Raw genomic sequence first — 15,397 nt, 5'->3', positions numbered from 1 at the left:
CAGAGGTGGTGACCCCGGCCAGAGGCTGCGGCCTAGAGAAGGAGCAAGGGCCCGGGGGCTCCTGTCCAGCGGTGACGTGTGTGGAGGGTGGCTTCTGTGACACCGAGACAGGTGGCATTCCATCTCGAAGGATCGCATCCCCACTGTGGCGGGAGGAAGAGGGGCTGAAGCTTTTCTCACGAAGCTCTGTTTCATGAAAGGTCATTGTCCTCCAGAGATTTCTGCTCCAGGTTCATCAGAACCATGTCACAGACGGTCTCAGTCTGGTCCCAGCAGGCAAGATATGGCACATCCCCCGAAAGCAATTGAGGACGGTTGCTAAGTATAAGCATTCTTAGGAAGGTGCAGGCAGGGTTAGAGGAGCCAGCGGGGCAACTGAAGCCCCGGGGGCTGCACCAGGAGAGGAGGTGACAAACCTTGACTTGGGGGATATGGAGGGGTGGGGCCTAGCTCACTGGGGCTTAGGCTTTCCAGGGACAGATGCCAGTTGCTGGCATATAGTGACAATTCAACGCGTGCTTGCGGTGATGAGGACCGCCGTCTAGCTGACCTCCGCAGCAGTTGTCTTATTGCTGCTGCGACAGATTCCCACAAACACTCCATCGTGTCTCAGCGCTCTGCACGTCTTAAGTCCTGAAGTCAAGATGTCAGCAGGCCTGTGTGCTTTCCTGAGGCTCTGGGGTAGAGTCTCTCCTCTCGCCTTACTTTGGCTGCCTTCCCTGATCTTCAAAGCTGACAGCAGAGCGTTGCCCGAGCTCTCTGTTTTTCGTCTCTGACTCTCCTTTTCCTGAGGAGGCTCTGTGATCACATAGAGCCCATCTGGATAACCTCGTGCTCTCCCACTCTCAGCACCCTCCACACAATCCCATCCTCAGGGTCCGTTCGGCCGCGAAAAGTGATATATTCACAGACTTTAGGAATTTGGATGTGGGCATCTTCATGTGGGGCCATTACTCAGGCATTATACATCCAGGAAATGAGTCTCTTTGGTTCTCCCTCCCCTCTCCTTGTCCACACACCCCCTCCTTGTCCACACACCCCCTCCTTGTCCACACACCCCCTCCTTGTCCACACACCCCCTCCTTGTCCACACACACACACCCCCCTCCTTGTCCACACACCCCCTCCTTGTCCACACACCCCCTCCTTGTCCACACACCCCCTCCTTGTCCACACACCCCCTCCTTGTCCACACACCCCCTCCTTGTCCACACACCCCCTCCTTGTCCACACACCCTCTCCTTGTCCACACACCCCCTCCTTGTCCACACCCCCCTCCTTGTCCACACACACCCCCCTCCTTGTCCACACACCCCCTCCTTGTCCACACACCCCCTCCTTGTCCACACACCCCCTCTTTGTCCACACACCCTCTCCTTGTCCACACACCCTCTCTTTGTCCACACACCCTCTCCTTGTCCACACACCCCCTCCTTGTCCACACACTCTCTCCTTGTCCACACACCCTCTCCTTCTTGTTGTGAACCAGAGCCGTGGCCTTCATCATTCTGGTAAACAAAAAGATGACACTATGGGGAATTTTAAGTCAAAGAAATGCAAAACCATAATTGTGGCATGAGATGAGGTCCACGAAAGAGTAAATATCGGCTGGGCATGGTGGCTCACATCTGTAATTCCAGCACTTCAGGAGGCCGAGGTGGGCAGATCACTTGAGGTCAGGAGTTCAAGACCAGCCTGGCCAACATGACAAAACCTTGTCTCTACTAAAAATGCAAAAATTAGCCAGGCATGGTGGTGTGCACCTGTAACCCCAGTTATTTGGGAGGCTGAGGCACGAGAATCCCTTGAACTCAGGAGATGGAGGTTGCAGTGAGCTGAGATTGCATCACTGTACTCCAGCCTGGGCAACAGAGCGAGACTCCATCTCAAAAAAAAAAAAAAAAAAAAGAGTAAATGTCATTGACTTGCCCCCGAGGTCCTCTGTAGACTCTGCCTGGACTCTTCACCTTCCTCCGAGAACTTCTTTTCTTTTACTTTGCTTATGAGCATCACCTCAAGACCAACAGATCCATTTGTTCCCCCAACATTATTGCCTTCTGTTAAGTCACTGCAGTTACCACCATATTGTCCACTGCAGAAACACAGTGTTTCCGCTCTACTGTGTTAAATTTAGCTCCCTTTTAGCTCCACTGTGGAACAAATAGGATTTAGGGGCCAGCTGGACTCTCTAGCTTCTGGCCACCGTTTGTGACGTGCCCATGGGAGAATGCGTACCGGTGCTCGGTAATTTCTTTCCAGGTTCACACTGGAACGGTGGCCTGTCGTAGGTTGGAGGTTGTCTGTTCTTGACCAAAGCACTGGATGCTGCCCCCTAGAGGGCAATTCCTGACTGTCCAGTGCTCTTGTAAAAAGCTGGATAATAAATGCATCTTCATGCTGGGCTCTGCACATGGAGCCTGAAACCCACGTTGGCTTCTCTGTGAAGCATGCGTCTGAATCGATTCCTCTCCAAACTAGAAACTCCTTAGGTAGGGAGCCTCTGAGTCATCATGTTGCTTTTGGGCTGTTAATATTCTTTTTCTTTGGAGATTTTACCCATCAGGGTCACAAAAGCAAATAGACAGCATTTGCAAACTGGAGGGTGGAGCAGAGTTTAGAAAATAAAGTGCTAGCAAAGGTGTGGGTGGTGTTGCAGGGGCCGGGGGGCGGGGGGGCAGGACACTTGCAAAGGGGGTTGGGAGTCTGAGACCAGCAGAGGCTGGGCACCGTGGCCACCTGCTATGGGTATGGGGAGAAGGGTGTGGGAGAGGCCCTCCCCATAGAAGGACACTGTTGGGGGTTACCCCAGTTCCACAACCCAGTGGGAGGACTTGCAGGGCTCAGTGTGCAGCCGCCCTCAGGGCTGTGACTTATTACAGCAAAAGGACACACAGCACGGGTGGCAAAGGGAGAGGGCCACACAGGATGAAGCCAGGGGGAGACCAGGTACAGGCCCTCCAGGTCGTCTCCCAAGAGGATTCCCAAGAATCACACAGGACGCTTAGTGGACCCACAGCTGCAAGCTGTGATGTGTGTGAAATGTCATTTATCAGGGAAGCCCATTAAAGACTCAGCAACCAGAGTTTTTATGGGGACCTGGTCACATGGGCTCTCTCTGTCCAGCACATACCACAATTCCAGACTCCCAGACGGAAAGGTGTTCAGCACAAACCGTCTTGTTCAAGTGGCCTCGATGTGGGAAGCCGCCCTAATCGATTAGGGAATGTAGGAATTCTCCCCAGATCCCAGTTCCCAGGCCTCCAGCCAAGGGCCAGGCTCACCAGCGGTCTTTCTCAGGGGAGTAACTCAGAGTAACCCCTGCAGGCTGCTGGGGAGGGCCGGGGCCAGGGGTCATGCTGATCCATAGTTTCTCCATCATGTCTTCCACTGGGCAAGCTGATTAGAAGCCGGGATGGTACGGGGGGTGCAGGCCGTGAGGATGAGCCTCTTGGGACACAAAGAGGGATGGATGATGGTGGGGCCTGGGTCTGGGAGAGTTAACAGTAGTAGTCCACTCAGGAGCCAGGGCCACCTTTCCATTCTTGGAACTTTCTTCAACACCATTCCACTCAGTACAAAAATCTTGCTTGACCACTGACTCCCTGCCAGGCGGTCCTCTGGGCTCTGACGATGGGAAACTGCGTGGCAGAAGAAAACTTCTGTCTGGTGACACTTCTGTTCCAATGAGGAGCAGCCACAGGAAGAAGGCAAACAGCCGCAGAGGACAGCACCGAGCACACGTGGACACCGAAGCATGGCGGTGTGGGAGGGAGGGACATGGAGGCGGGGGTGGAGACAAGGGTTTTGTCACCTTGCAAGGGTTGGGAAGGCCTGTCTGAGGTTACACCGAATGAGAAGGAGCCAGACCTGAGCAGACTGGGGCAGGGCGGGGTAGAGATCTGCAGGCAACAGAATCAGCAGGTGCAAGGGTTCCGGGGTGGGAAGAGGCTCGACCTGTTTAAGGGACAGAAGGAGGCCAGGGTGTCCCCAGCATGGTGGCAACAGGGTGGCAGGTGGGTGGGGCTTTTAGACCACCAAGGAGTTTGGATTTTATTCTAAATTCTGTGGAAACCATAGAAGGTTTCAAGCAGGGAGAGGCAAGATCTGGCAGGTATTTCAGAAAGATGGTGCTGGTCGCTGTGTGAGACTGAATTTAGGAGCATCCAAGCATGACTCCCAAGTCCTAATGTTCTTGAACAGCTAGGATACAAGCAGTGATGCTTTCTGCAAACCTGCACCCCGGGGTATTGAGGTTCAGAAGTGAGGATGGTTTAATTCAAATAGGTCGTGACATTTTCACCGGGGGCATTTGGATTATTTCTCTAAGTTCATTGCCTGATAACATCACGTTGCGGCAAAATGGCATTAAAATATTCCTTCGAATAAGACCTCTGTACGACCTCTTAATAACAGCTTTCCTGTAACCCTGTTCCCATTCGGGAATGCCAAGTGGGTGCCTGCCTTTCTTCTGGTGCCCCAGAAGTTGTCAGGTTAAACTAACACTCAGTACAGAAAGTATTTGAAATAGAAAGGACTTCTGCAGCTAACAAGCGTGGCATTGTGTTAGTCTGTTATTGAAGCCATAATTCACATCATGAGACTTGGGGAGGAGAAAAAGAAATTACAAGGCTGCTGTGGGGTTAAAATATGTTGCCTCCACATTGAAAATGAATGGGAAAGGAACCATGGTGATTTCTTTCATTGATAGCATCCCCTGACCTGTTTCGAAGAGGAGAGAGACTGAACATGGCGCCTCCCTTCCCAATAAGCTTGTACCTTGGCCCTGGGGGTTGAGGCCTAAGAATGGAATTTATGTGTTTTTTTGGATTTATTGGGGGAATGCATTTTAGTTCATGTGGAATTTCATTGGCATTTTTATTCACTTTTAAGATGGGGCAAAATTTTTAGACAAGAATAAATATGCTAAGACAATGGGAAAACACTTGTATCTGTTAGGGCTCTCATAGTTACAGGGGACAGATGACTCAAATTGGTGTAAGCAAACAAGGAGAAATCTATTGGTCCAAGTGACTGAAAAGGAAAAGATAATTAGCTTCAGGCTCAGCTTGATCTGGGTGCTCAAATGATGCCATGGGGATCCTGCTTTTCCCTCTGCGTCTCTGCATTTATCTCATTGGCTCTGTTCTCAGATGGGTTCTTCCCTCGTGATGACAAAGGCCACAGTAGTTCCAGCTTTTTGTCTTTAACTTTCCAAGTCCAGTGGGCAAAAGGGAGAGTTCTTCCACGTTCCTATACTAGTACAGGATCTCATTCCCCCAGAATGCAATTGGGTCATGTGACTTCCCCAACCAATCACTACATCCAGGAGATGAGATTACACTGATTGGCCAGGCATGTGGCACATTTGCAACCCTGACCCAATCACTGAGGCTGTGGTGGAGGTGGGCAGGAGGAAGACGGAGATAGTCTGCTGATTGGTCAGCCCTTGGTCATGTGTAGTGGCCCCTAGTAGGAGTGGACCCAGTCCATGATGGAGAAGGAGGAAGGGAAGAATCCTCTAAGAGGAAATTGAAGATTTTCCTCCTAAAGAGGAAGCAATGGATACCAGCTGGAGGCAGATGCCTGCTCCAGCTCTTAGGCAGGTTGTGATAACCTCCTTGTCTCCATTCCTTCCGCTTGCAGGTGAAGGCAGAGTATGTGCATCTCAACCACCCACTCACCCTCTTGACCAGAGAGCGCGATTTGGCCTTGAAGGAGAAACACCAGCTCCAAGCCAAGCTGGAGAACCTAGAACAGGTCCTGAAGGTAGGCTGGCTTTCTGCATTTGGGACCACTTCTGCTCTTTGTGAGGTCGGTGTGAGGAAAGAGGGGCTACAGGACCCCCGAGCAGAAGCTACGTCAAGCTCCTTTGGAGGCCATCATCCACATTCAGAGATGTTGGGGCTGCTTTCCCCCTTTCTGTGGTATAAAAAGCAATAAATAACAAAATTCCAGTGTTTCTGGAAGCAATCCCATAAAGCCAATTATGCATTTCCATTTCTTAGGATGTTAAACACAGCTGAGCTGTGCAGTGGCGGGCACTCTGCTCCTGAATGGAAATGGAGTCTGCTTACGTTAAAGACCAGAGGTGGCTACCGTGGGTTTCAAACTTCAGGAATTTTAAGCTGCTGCTCGGATGTTTAATGACCTTTGTTACAAAGAGGATAGCTAAACCAGAACATTTGCTCTATCGGGGTACAGGTAACTGGATGCTCCTCATGCATTCCTGATGAGCTGAGATCTCCTTCAATATTTAGCCAGTGGGTTGATTTGCTATTGATGTCACTGAGTTAAACTGAATGAATTTTTTCACCAAGTGTTAAAATTTGATTGGATTCTCATTCTGGGAAACATTTTTTTTACAAAAATAAAAAAAAGTCATCTCCAGTTCTATGATCAGTACATATATTACCAGGGTCATTTGCATTTCACAATTACAGAAAACAGGATTAGGCTGCATCCGCAAATACTCTTTAAATCGAGAAGTGATTTTACCTCCATCTGTAGCCTCTTTGGGGAAGCTTTTGGAACTCTGAGGGGAGCATCTGAGTAATTGCCAGGGGTGGTGGTGGGGGAGTGGACAGGGTGGGGGGATGGGGATGAGGAGTGACCCCTCCAGGGATGGTGGTGGGGGGGGAGTGGACAGGGCGGGGGGATGGGGATGAGGAGTGACCCCTCCAGGGATGGTGGTGGGGGAATGGAGGGAGTAGGGGGATGGGGATGAGGAGTGACCCCTCCAGAGATGGTGGTGGGGGGAGTGGAGGGAGTAGGGGGATGGGGATGAGGAGTGACCCCTCCAGGGATGGTGGTGGGGGAGTGGACAGGGTGGGGGGATGGGGATGAGGAGTGACCCCTCCAGGGATGGTGGTGGGGGGAGTGGACAGGGTGGGGGGATGGGGATGAGGAGTGACCCCTCCAGGGATGGTGGCTGGGGGAGTGGAGAGAGTGGGGATGAGGAGTGACCCCTCCAGAGATGGTGGTGGGGGGAGTGGAGGGAGTAGGGGGATGGGGATGAGGAGTGACCCCTCCAGGGATGGTGGCGGGGGGAGTGGAGGGGGTGGGGATGAGGAGTGACCCCTCCAGGGATGGTGGCTGGGGGAGTGGAGGGGGTGGGGATGAGGAGTGACCCCTCCAGGGATGGTGGCTGGGGGAGTAGAGGAGGTGGGGATGAGGAGTGACCCCTCCAGAGATGGTGGTGGGGGGAGTGGAGGGAGTAGGGGGATGGGGATGAGGAGTGACCCCTCCTGGGATGGTGGCGGGGGGAGTGGAGGGGGTGGGGATGAGGAGTGACCCCTCCAGGGATGGTGGCTGGGGGAGTGGAGGGGGTGGGGATGAGGAGTGACCCCTCCAGGGATGGTGGCTGGGGGAGTGGAGGGAGTAGGGGGATGGGGATGAGGAATGACCCCCCCAGGGATGGTGGTGGGGGAGTGGAGAGAGTGGGGATGAGGAGTGATCCCTCCAGAGATGGTGGTGGGGGGAGTGGAGGGAGTAGGGGGATGGGGATGAGGAGTGACCCCTCCAGGGATGGTGGTGGGGGGAGTGGAGGGAGTAGGGGGATGGGGATGAGGAGTGACCGCCAAGGGGTATGAGGTTCTTTTTGGAATGGTGAAAATGTTCTTGAGTTAGATGGTAATAATGGCTGCTGAACTTTGTGAATGTGCCAAAACCATGGCATTGCACACCAAAATGATGACCTTTATGGCATGTGCATTCCATCTCAATGAGAAAAGAATGATTCCATCTCAATTAGCAAAGAAAGATGGCCTGTTCTCTGACTACTAGCCCTGAATGTGGACCAAGCTGGTCCTGCAGTTCTCAGCAAGGTGACTGTCCTGCTTCTCCCTGTGTGCTCTAAGTCTTCAGAACGTAACCCTCAAGAGAGGAGGTGCTACCACATAATTCTTTAAGCAGCTGCCTCGATGACTTGACTGTGAGTTTTCTGAGGGCACACACCGTGACTTATCCAACCCTCTGCCTTTAGCGCCTGGGACACACATTCAGGGCTTAGTGAATTTAATGGAGGGTGTGCCATGAATCCCTGGGAGGAAGGAGCTTAGCGGAGAGTCTGCTGGATTAAAAAGTCATGAAAGATGGTTCTCAGTGGGGCCAGCTTGCCCTCCAGGGGACATTCGGCAATGTCGGAGGACACTTTTGATTGATATGACTGGGGAAGGGGAGGCCAGGGATGTAAAACCCTCTACCACGCACAGATCAGTCTCCTACAGCAGATTATCACCTGGTCCCACATGTCAGTGGTACTGAGACTCAGAAACTGTGTATCTGTTTCTTATTGCTGCTGTAGCAAGTGACCCCATAGTGTCTTGGTGGCTTAAAGCGACGTACACGTATTCTGTTACAGTTCTGGAGGTCAGAAGCCTGAGATGAGCCTCACAGGGCTATGATCTGGTGTTGGCAGGACTGAGTGCCTTTCTGAGCTTTGGGGAGAATTCATTCCTCGCCTTTCCAGCTGCAAGGGCTGCTGAGGGCCTCGCGCTCCGCCTTCAGAGCCAGCGAGGCAGCATCTTCCCTCCTTTCTGACCTCATGCCCTTTGAGTGGTTGGTGTTGTTTTCTTTTGTTGTCAGTAATGTGAATGGAATTGGAACCTCAGCACAGTTTCAGTCAACCTGATTTGCCGAAAGCCAAAGAGGATTCTACCGGATCAGAGACCCATCTTGGGAGAATGTCAGGTGATGCAGGGTTCCCAGCTAAGCGTGCCTGAGGGCCGGCTCACAGCCCCTCTCCTTTGCCTGCACGGAGCAAAGACCCTGAAATGCCAGCCTGGGGAAGAGCCCTGGATTAAAAGGCCATGAAAGATGGTTCTCAGCGGGGCCAACTTGCCCTCCAGGGGACATTTGGCAATGTCTGAGGACACTTTTGATTGATATGACTGGGGAAGGGGAGGCCAGGGATGTAAAACCCTCTACCACGCACAGATTCAGTCTCCTACAGCAGATTGAAGGGCCACCAAATCACAGCCACCACTGGGTTTGACTGAATTGTGAACGGGATGTGGTTTTCCTTCCAAATATAAAAGCTTTCAGTGAAATAGATAAGGCTGAAATTGGGGCTGAATGTTCCTGAAACAATCATGTAAGAATAATACTGAAACTGACTAGACGCGCCCCTAGCGTGGATCACGCAGTGAATATTTAACCTGACTTGAGTCCCTCCTGATTTTCGTACTTAAAAAAATGATAATTGATGACTTCATTATCTGTGAATGTGTTTTTATTGTGCTTCTTTCCAAGAATATGTCCTAATTACCACAATCATTAAATATAATGAAGTGATATGGAAGGAAGTAGAATGTGTGCATAAAGAGAAGAAAGAACTGAAATATGCCGCCTTGGAGGGTGAACATAGTTACTCCAAGATTCTCATTTGGCTCCGAGTTTCCAGGGAGGCTGGACAGAAAAGAAAATATGAACAATTGCGTAATTCTCACTTCTTTGGGGAAGGGAGCTCACTGCTTCCTCAGCAAAACAAAGCACGGCGTGCTGGACATGGTTTTCTTACTCAGAATGTTATGTTAGAGGACGCAGAAAAATACAGAAGAAACTGTTGTCAGGAACATCTTCATAGCAATGGAGGAGCGATTTTCCCAAGTGTCTTTCTTTGGAAGTTCTTTGGAGAAGAAGAGCCTAATGGCATATGGAGTTTTCAAGCCTGTCTTGCAACATTAGCAAGGAGAGTTGGGGAGGAACGCTAAGGCTAGATTGCCCCACACACAAGAAGAATCCACGAAGAGTTTTGTTTTGTTTTGTTTTGTTTTGTTTTTTGAGATGTAGTCTTGCTCTGTCGTTCTGGCTGGAGTGCATGGAGTGCAATGGCGCGATCTCAACTCACTGCAACCTCCACCTCCCAGGTTCAAGAGATTCTCCTGCCTCAGCCTCCCTAGTAGCTGGGATTACAGGCACCCACCACCACACCCGGCTATTTTGTGTGTGTATGTATATTTTTAGTAGAGATGGGGTTTTGCCATGTTGGCCAGGCTGGTTTTGAACTCCTGACCTCAAGTGGTCAGCCTGCCTCGGCCTCCCAAAGTGCTAGGATTACAGGCGTGAGCCACTGCACCCGGCTGAGTTCTTCTTGATGGGACTTGAACAAGAAAAAATCGTAGGATTCCTGAGCCATTCATTCCTGGTCTGTGGAATCTAAAATGCCAAAAGATGGGAAAGCACTGGAGGGTGAACCAAGTGGGGTGGTCTAATGAGACTCTGCCCGCATGTCCACTCTGTCTTTTGGGGAATTTCCCTGTCGCCAGCATCCCTATCAAGGGAAAGGGATACATCAGCGCATCTAAACAGAGATCTGTATAGTGAGACACACGTGGCATCCTTGGGCCACAAGTTGCTCACTGTATGACTAGTCATTCATTCACAAGGGTCCATTGAGCGCTATGTACCAGGCACTGTTGCAGGCACCAAGGGTCTAGTAATTAGCGAAAGAGACCCCAACATTCACCTCCCCGATGAAGGAAAGTCAAATGCCTGTGCTATAACGTCAGGCAGTGATCAGTGCTTTGCAGAAGAATAAACTGGGTAGAAGAGCAGGAAATCAGTTCCTGCCGATGGTGGCACTTTGAAAGAGTGGTCCAGGAGGCTTCCCGAGACATATATGTTGAGCAGAGGGAGGAAGCAGCCCTGTCAGTGTTCAGGGAGGAGCATCCCAGGCAGAGGGGAGTGCAGAGGGCCTGGGGTGCATGGATGCCTGACATGTCCAAGGAGAAGAAGATGGGCCAGTCAGTGAATGGGGAGGGGCAGGGAAGGAAAAAAATGAAACCTGGATTGGGAATAAGTTAGAGTCTTATAGGCCAAGGTAGAACTCCAAGAATTGTAGAAGTGTATGTAGTATCCCCTGTCCCAATAAGGCTGCATAACAAACCATCCTGAAGCCTGGGGCTTGAAGCGGTCATAGTCCATCATTGCTCCCAAACCTCTGGTTGGCTGCATGGAGCTTCTCAGCTTGACTGAACTGGACTGAACAGCTCTTCCAGTCCAGCCGGGGCTCACATGCACCTGGGTGTGGCCACTGGAGGATCTTGGTTGGTTGGGCTGGGATGACCGCCTTGCTCCTTGCTCTCCCCTCCTCCATCAGGTGAGATAGGGCTTCTGGCCGGGCACAGTTGGGCCATGAATGAGGCAGAGACACGGAAGACCTCATGAGGCCCAGGCTTGAATGGAGAAAGGCACTTCTTGAATTCTGTTGGCCAAAGCAAATCTCAGTGTCTGCCTGGTTTCAGGAGTTAGGGACGTTAACTCTGTCTCCAGCTAAGAGGAGCCAAGAAGTCATGTCAGCAAGAATGTAGATGTGGTGCAGGGCAGGGAGCCCCAAATCAGGGCTTAGGCTGGGAGGGTTCTTGGCTTTACCCAAGGGAGAATTCAAGGGCAAGCTGGTGGTGTTAGCAGCTTTTACTGAAGCGTCTGTGCATAGCAGTAGCAGAGGTCCTGCTCCTTGCAGAGCAAGGCTACCTCACAGACCGTGCACCTAGAGTAGTGGCTCAGAGGTGACTCTGAAGTTGGATTTAAACCAGGTTTTAATTACATGCCAATTAAGGGGCAGGTTATGCAGAAAATTATTGGAAAATGGTGGTAACTTCTGGATGGCTGGGTCATTGCCATGGAAAGGGGTAGTAACTTCTGGGTGTTGCCATGGCAATGGTCAACTGACATGGCACTGTGGGTGCGTCTCATGGGAAGGTGCTTCTGCCTGGGACCTGATTTAACTAGTCCTGTTTGGTCCCAATTCTAAGCCTCATCTCTTATCTTCCTACCTCAGATGCAGGGAGCGATTGTGGCATAGTTTTGCAATCCGTTTGTGTCAGATGCCATTGGAATTGAGAGAGGACGTGCATCTGGCTTTGGTTTGTAGAGAGTCACTCCAGTGGCCACACAGAAAAAATCAGGAGTGGAAGCAGGGACCCCACTGGGAGCCGTGTCCTGATGCGAGATAATGGGGGCTCCCACCAAGTCAGGGTGGGGAGGAGCACGCAGGCTTAGGGCGCAGGCTCAGGGCGCGTCTTCAAGGTTGAATCAACAGGGTTTGCTGATGGACTGGACGTGGAGTGTGAGAGGCGGGAAGGAGTCAGGACGTGAGTTTTTGGGGCAGCAATGGTGTCGTCTGCTATGACAGGGAAACCTAGGGATGTGCGGCTCCGGGTTGGGGCATCACCACGTGTGGGAGATGGCGAGCATAGTGACCCCTGGATCCTCGGGGTGGGAGAACTCCAGGTTCCCACTCTACGGACCTCCCCGCTGATCCTCAAGAAACCCACGTTGTTCCATTAGTAGACGACAGGTGCAGTAGAACAGTAGAAGCGGCTCACTTGGGTTAAAGCATGATGCTCAGGCAGTCATCACCACGGCTTTTCATCCCAGATCCCGTGGTCACCATTCTCATCTCGCACCTGACGCGTCGTGTGTCTTCCACGTCCTAAAGTGACTGGGGGGCAGGGGGCGGCATGCGGCCTGTGAATGAAGACTGCTCGTCCTGTGTTCATGGGGGTAATTAACAGCTGTGGAGCTGTGCCAATGTGCATTCAGGGCCTCTCTGAACTGATAATTAGCCCACTGGTCACATTCATATGCGGGCTTTTTTGTTTCCAAATATCGCTCATGTGCCGTCTGTCTTAATAGTGATCATCCAGTTTAGCTAAAGACAACGTGCCCTGCTTCCCTGCAGCCCGTGATTGGTGATGCACAGAAACACATGGTGTATTCATTTATTTTTTTTTGTTGTTTTTTTCTCTGAGAAGGAGTCTCGCTCTGTCGCCCAGGCTGGAGTGCAGTGGTGTGATCTGGGCTCACTGCAACCTTCGCCTGCCACGTTCAAGCGATTCTCCTGCCTCAGCCTCCTGAGTAGCTGGGATTACAGGTGCCCGCCACCACGCCCAGCTAATTTTTGTATTTTTAGTAGAGATGTGATTTCACCATGTTGGTCAGGCTGGTCTCGAACTCCTGACCTCGTGATGTGCCCGTCTTGGCCTCTCAAAGTGCTGGGATTACAGGTATGAGCCACTGCATCTGGCCCACATAGTTCTTTTCAGAGCCCTTTTTGACTGTATTGTGGGGGCTGCCAAGTAATTTTCACTTGAAGAGTCAGAAAAGTATGTCCAGATATGCAGATTTTAAAGGGAAATGGATTTGTTCACCTCAGGCACTGGCTTCCTGAAGAATTTCAAAGCCTACAGTACTTGCCCTGATTAAAACCTATATAACAAACCTGCACATGTGCCCCTGAACCTAAAATAAAAGTTAAAAAAAAGAAATCTAGTTGGACCCACACCCGAAGACATATTCATTCAAAAATATTGAGCAACCACTTTGTGTCAAATGCTTTCTTGTTTCTGGAAAAAGTGATCTAAATCCATGCCCTTGGTTCTGGTGGAGAGTTGATGAATTCATGTGCAGGTCAGGTGGGGAAGTGAGAAGGGGTGAAGGGTGATAGTCACGGAAGAGCTGGTTTACATTTAGTGGTTGGGGAGACCTCACTGTGGTGAGTCCTTTGAGCAGAGACCTGGATGAAGCCAGGGAGGGAGCTGTGCAGAAGTGCAAAGGCCCTGGGGCAGGCGGTGAGTGCCCGCTGTGTCTGAGAAGTGTGTGGAAGTCCGAGGAGCAGGAGTAGAATGAACGCAGGGAAACAGTTAGAAGATGAGGTCAGATGAGGGAGATGACTTGGAGCAGATCACTTAAAGCTTTTGAAGGCCAAGATAAGGACTTTGGCTCTTTTCTTCCTGAGATGGGAAGCCATTAAACGGTTTTCAACAGTAGAATGATGTGATCTAACCTGAATTTTTAAGGAATTATATCTGCAACTCTGTAGAGATGTAGTACACAAGAGGAGGTGCAGGAAGACCCGCACAGAGGTACACCAGTTAGCTATTGCTGTATCACAAAGCACCCTGATATGGTTTGGCTCTATGTCCCCACCCAAACCTCATGTTGAATTGTAGTTCTCAATGTGGGGGAAGAGACCTGGTGGGAGATGACTGGATCATGTGGGCAGACTTCCCCTTTGCTGTTCTTGTGATAGTGACTGAGTTCTCACAAGATTTCTTGGTTTAGAAGTGTGTAGCCCCTCCCGCTTCATGCTCTTTCCTGTTGCCATATGAAGATGTGCCTGCATTTCCTTTGCCTTCGGCCATAACTGTAAGTTTCCTGAGGCTTCCCCAGCCATGCCTCCTGTATAGCCCAAGGAACTGTGAGTCAGTTAAACCTCTTTTTGTCATAAATTACTCAGTTTTAGGGATGTCTTTATAGCAGTGTGAGAATGGACTAATGCAACCCCAAAAAAGTGGCTGAGATTAGTGATTCGTGTTGATGTGTTATGGCCGTATTGGTTGACTGGGCAGCTACATGGTTCTCACCTGGGGTCTCCTCTTGGGTAGTTACGCTTAGATGGCAACTGAAGTTGCAGTCATCTGCAGCCTTGGCTGGCTCTTTGCCTGCATGTTGTCCTCTCCTGAGTTGGCTAGAAGAGAGGGGACAGGCCAGATATTTCTCTCCTCATGTGGCCTCTCCACAGGCTAGCTTGGGTTTCCTCACAGCCTGGTGGATTCGGGGTCAGAATTCCTCCACAGTGGCTGAGTCCCCCCAGAGCAAAGACCTCATGAGCCCTAAGCAAAAGTTACAAGGCTACTTATGACTCAGCTTTGAAAGTCCCTTCTGCCAGGTCCTATTGGAGAGAAGACAGGTATAGGTCTGGATTCAAGGTGAGGGGATGCCATAGGGGCATGCGTAGTGGGGTGTGGGGTCCATTGTGGAGAAGTGGCATCCTTGGAGACCAGCTGCAGAAAAGCTTTGGAAATCATCCAGGTGAGTGATGGTAGAGGCTTGGACCAGAGTGGTGGATTCGATGAGAACTGTCAGGTTCTTGATGCAGTTTGAAGGTGGAGGTAACAGGATGCTGACAGATTGACTTTGGCTTAAGCAAGAAAATCCAAGGATGATTTGAAGGCCTTGTAGTCTGAGCAAGATTAAGAAGAAAGTGGCATTGATGATGTGCAGAGGACTCAGGGATGTGTGGTGAGGGGACCAGAGGAGGTGGGAGGAAGTCAAGAGCTCAGCGTAGGACCCGGTGTGGGATGCCCATGCGGCATCCAAAGGGAGAAGTCACATGGGCAGGAAGATGTCCCCTTCCGGAGTTTAGGGAGAGACATGGCTGGAGACGGGAATGTAGGAGTCCTCAGATTAGAGCTGGTGTTTAAAGGTATGTGCCTGGAGAGATTGTAGATACAGAAGAGAAGCAGTAGTGAGGGGTTTACTTCTATTCTGAAAGCTGACACCATTTGGGTCAGGGCCTGTGTGATCTGGCCATGGCTGCCTCTCCAGCTTCATCCACCACCGCCCTTCTCCTCCTCACTGTGGCACAGGGCTCCTTTCAGCTCTCCCAGCAGAC

The 15,397-nt window shown here is 51.1% G+C and overlaps 1 protein-coding gene across 14 annotated transcripts in view; it reads left to right on the top strand.

Annotated features, from left to right (window-relative positions):
• Positions 1-15,397, top strand: part of RIMBP2 (RIMS binding protein 2) — a 329,378-nt gene that overhangs the window by 210,505 nt on the left and 103,476 nt on the right. For all 14 annotated transcript variants that reach the window (XM_050747669.1, XM_050747677.1, XM_050747675.1 and 11 more), the window contains one exon: positions 5,644-5,766. The gene's annotated coding sequence lies outside the window, so the exon portion shown is untranslated. The remainder of the gene's footprint in view (positions 1-5,643; positions 5,767-15,397) is intronic.

This window comes from Macaca thibetana, chromosome 11, assembly GCF_024542745.1.
Source record: "Macaca thibetana thibetana isolate TM-01 chromosome 11, ASM2454274v1, whole genome shotgun sequence".
Taxonomy (NCBI): domain Eukaryota; kingdom Metazoa; phylum Chordata; class Mammalia; order Primates; family Cercopithecidae; genus Macaca; species Macaca thibetana.
Note: the sequence above shows the minus strand (reverse complement) of the source record. Positions and strands in the feature narration are given on the sequence as shown.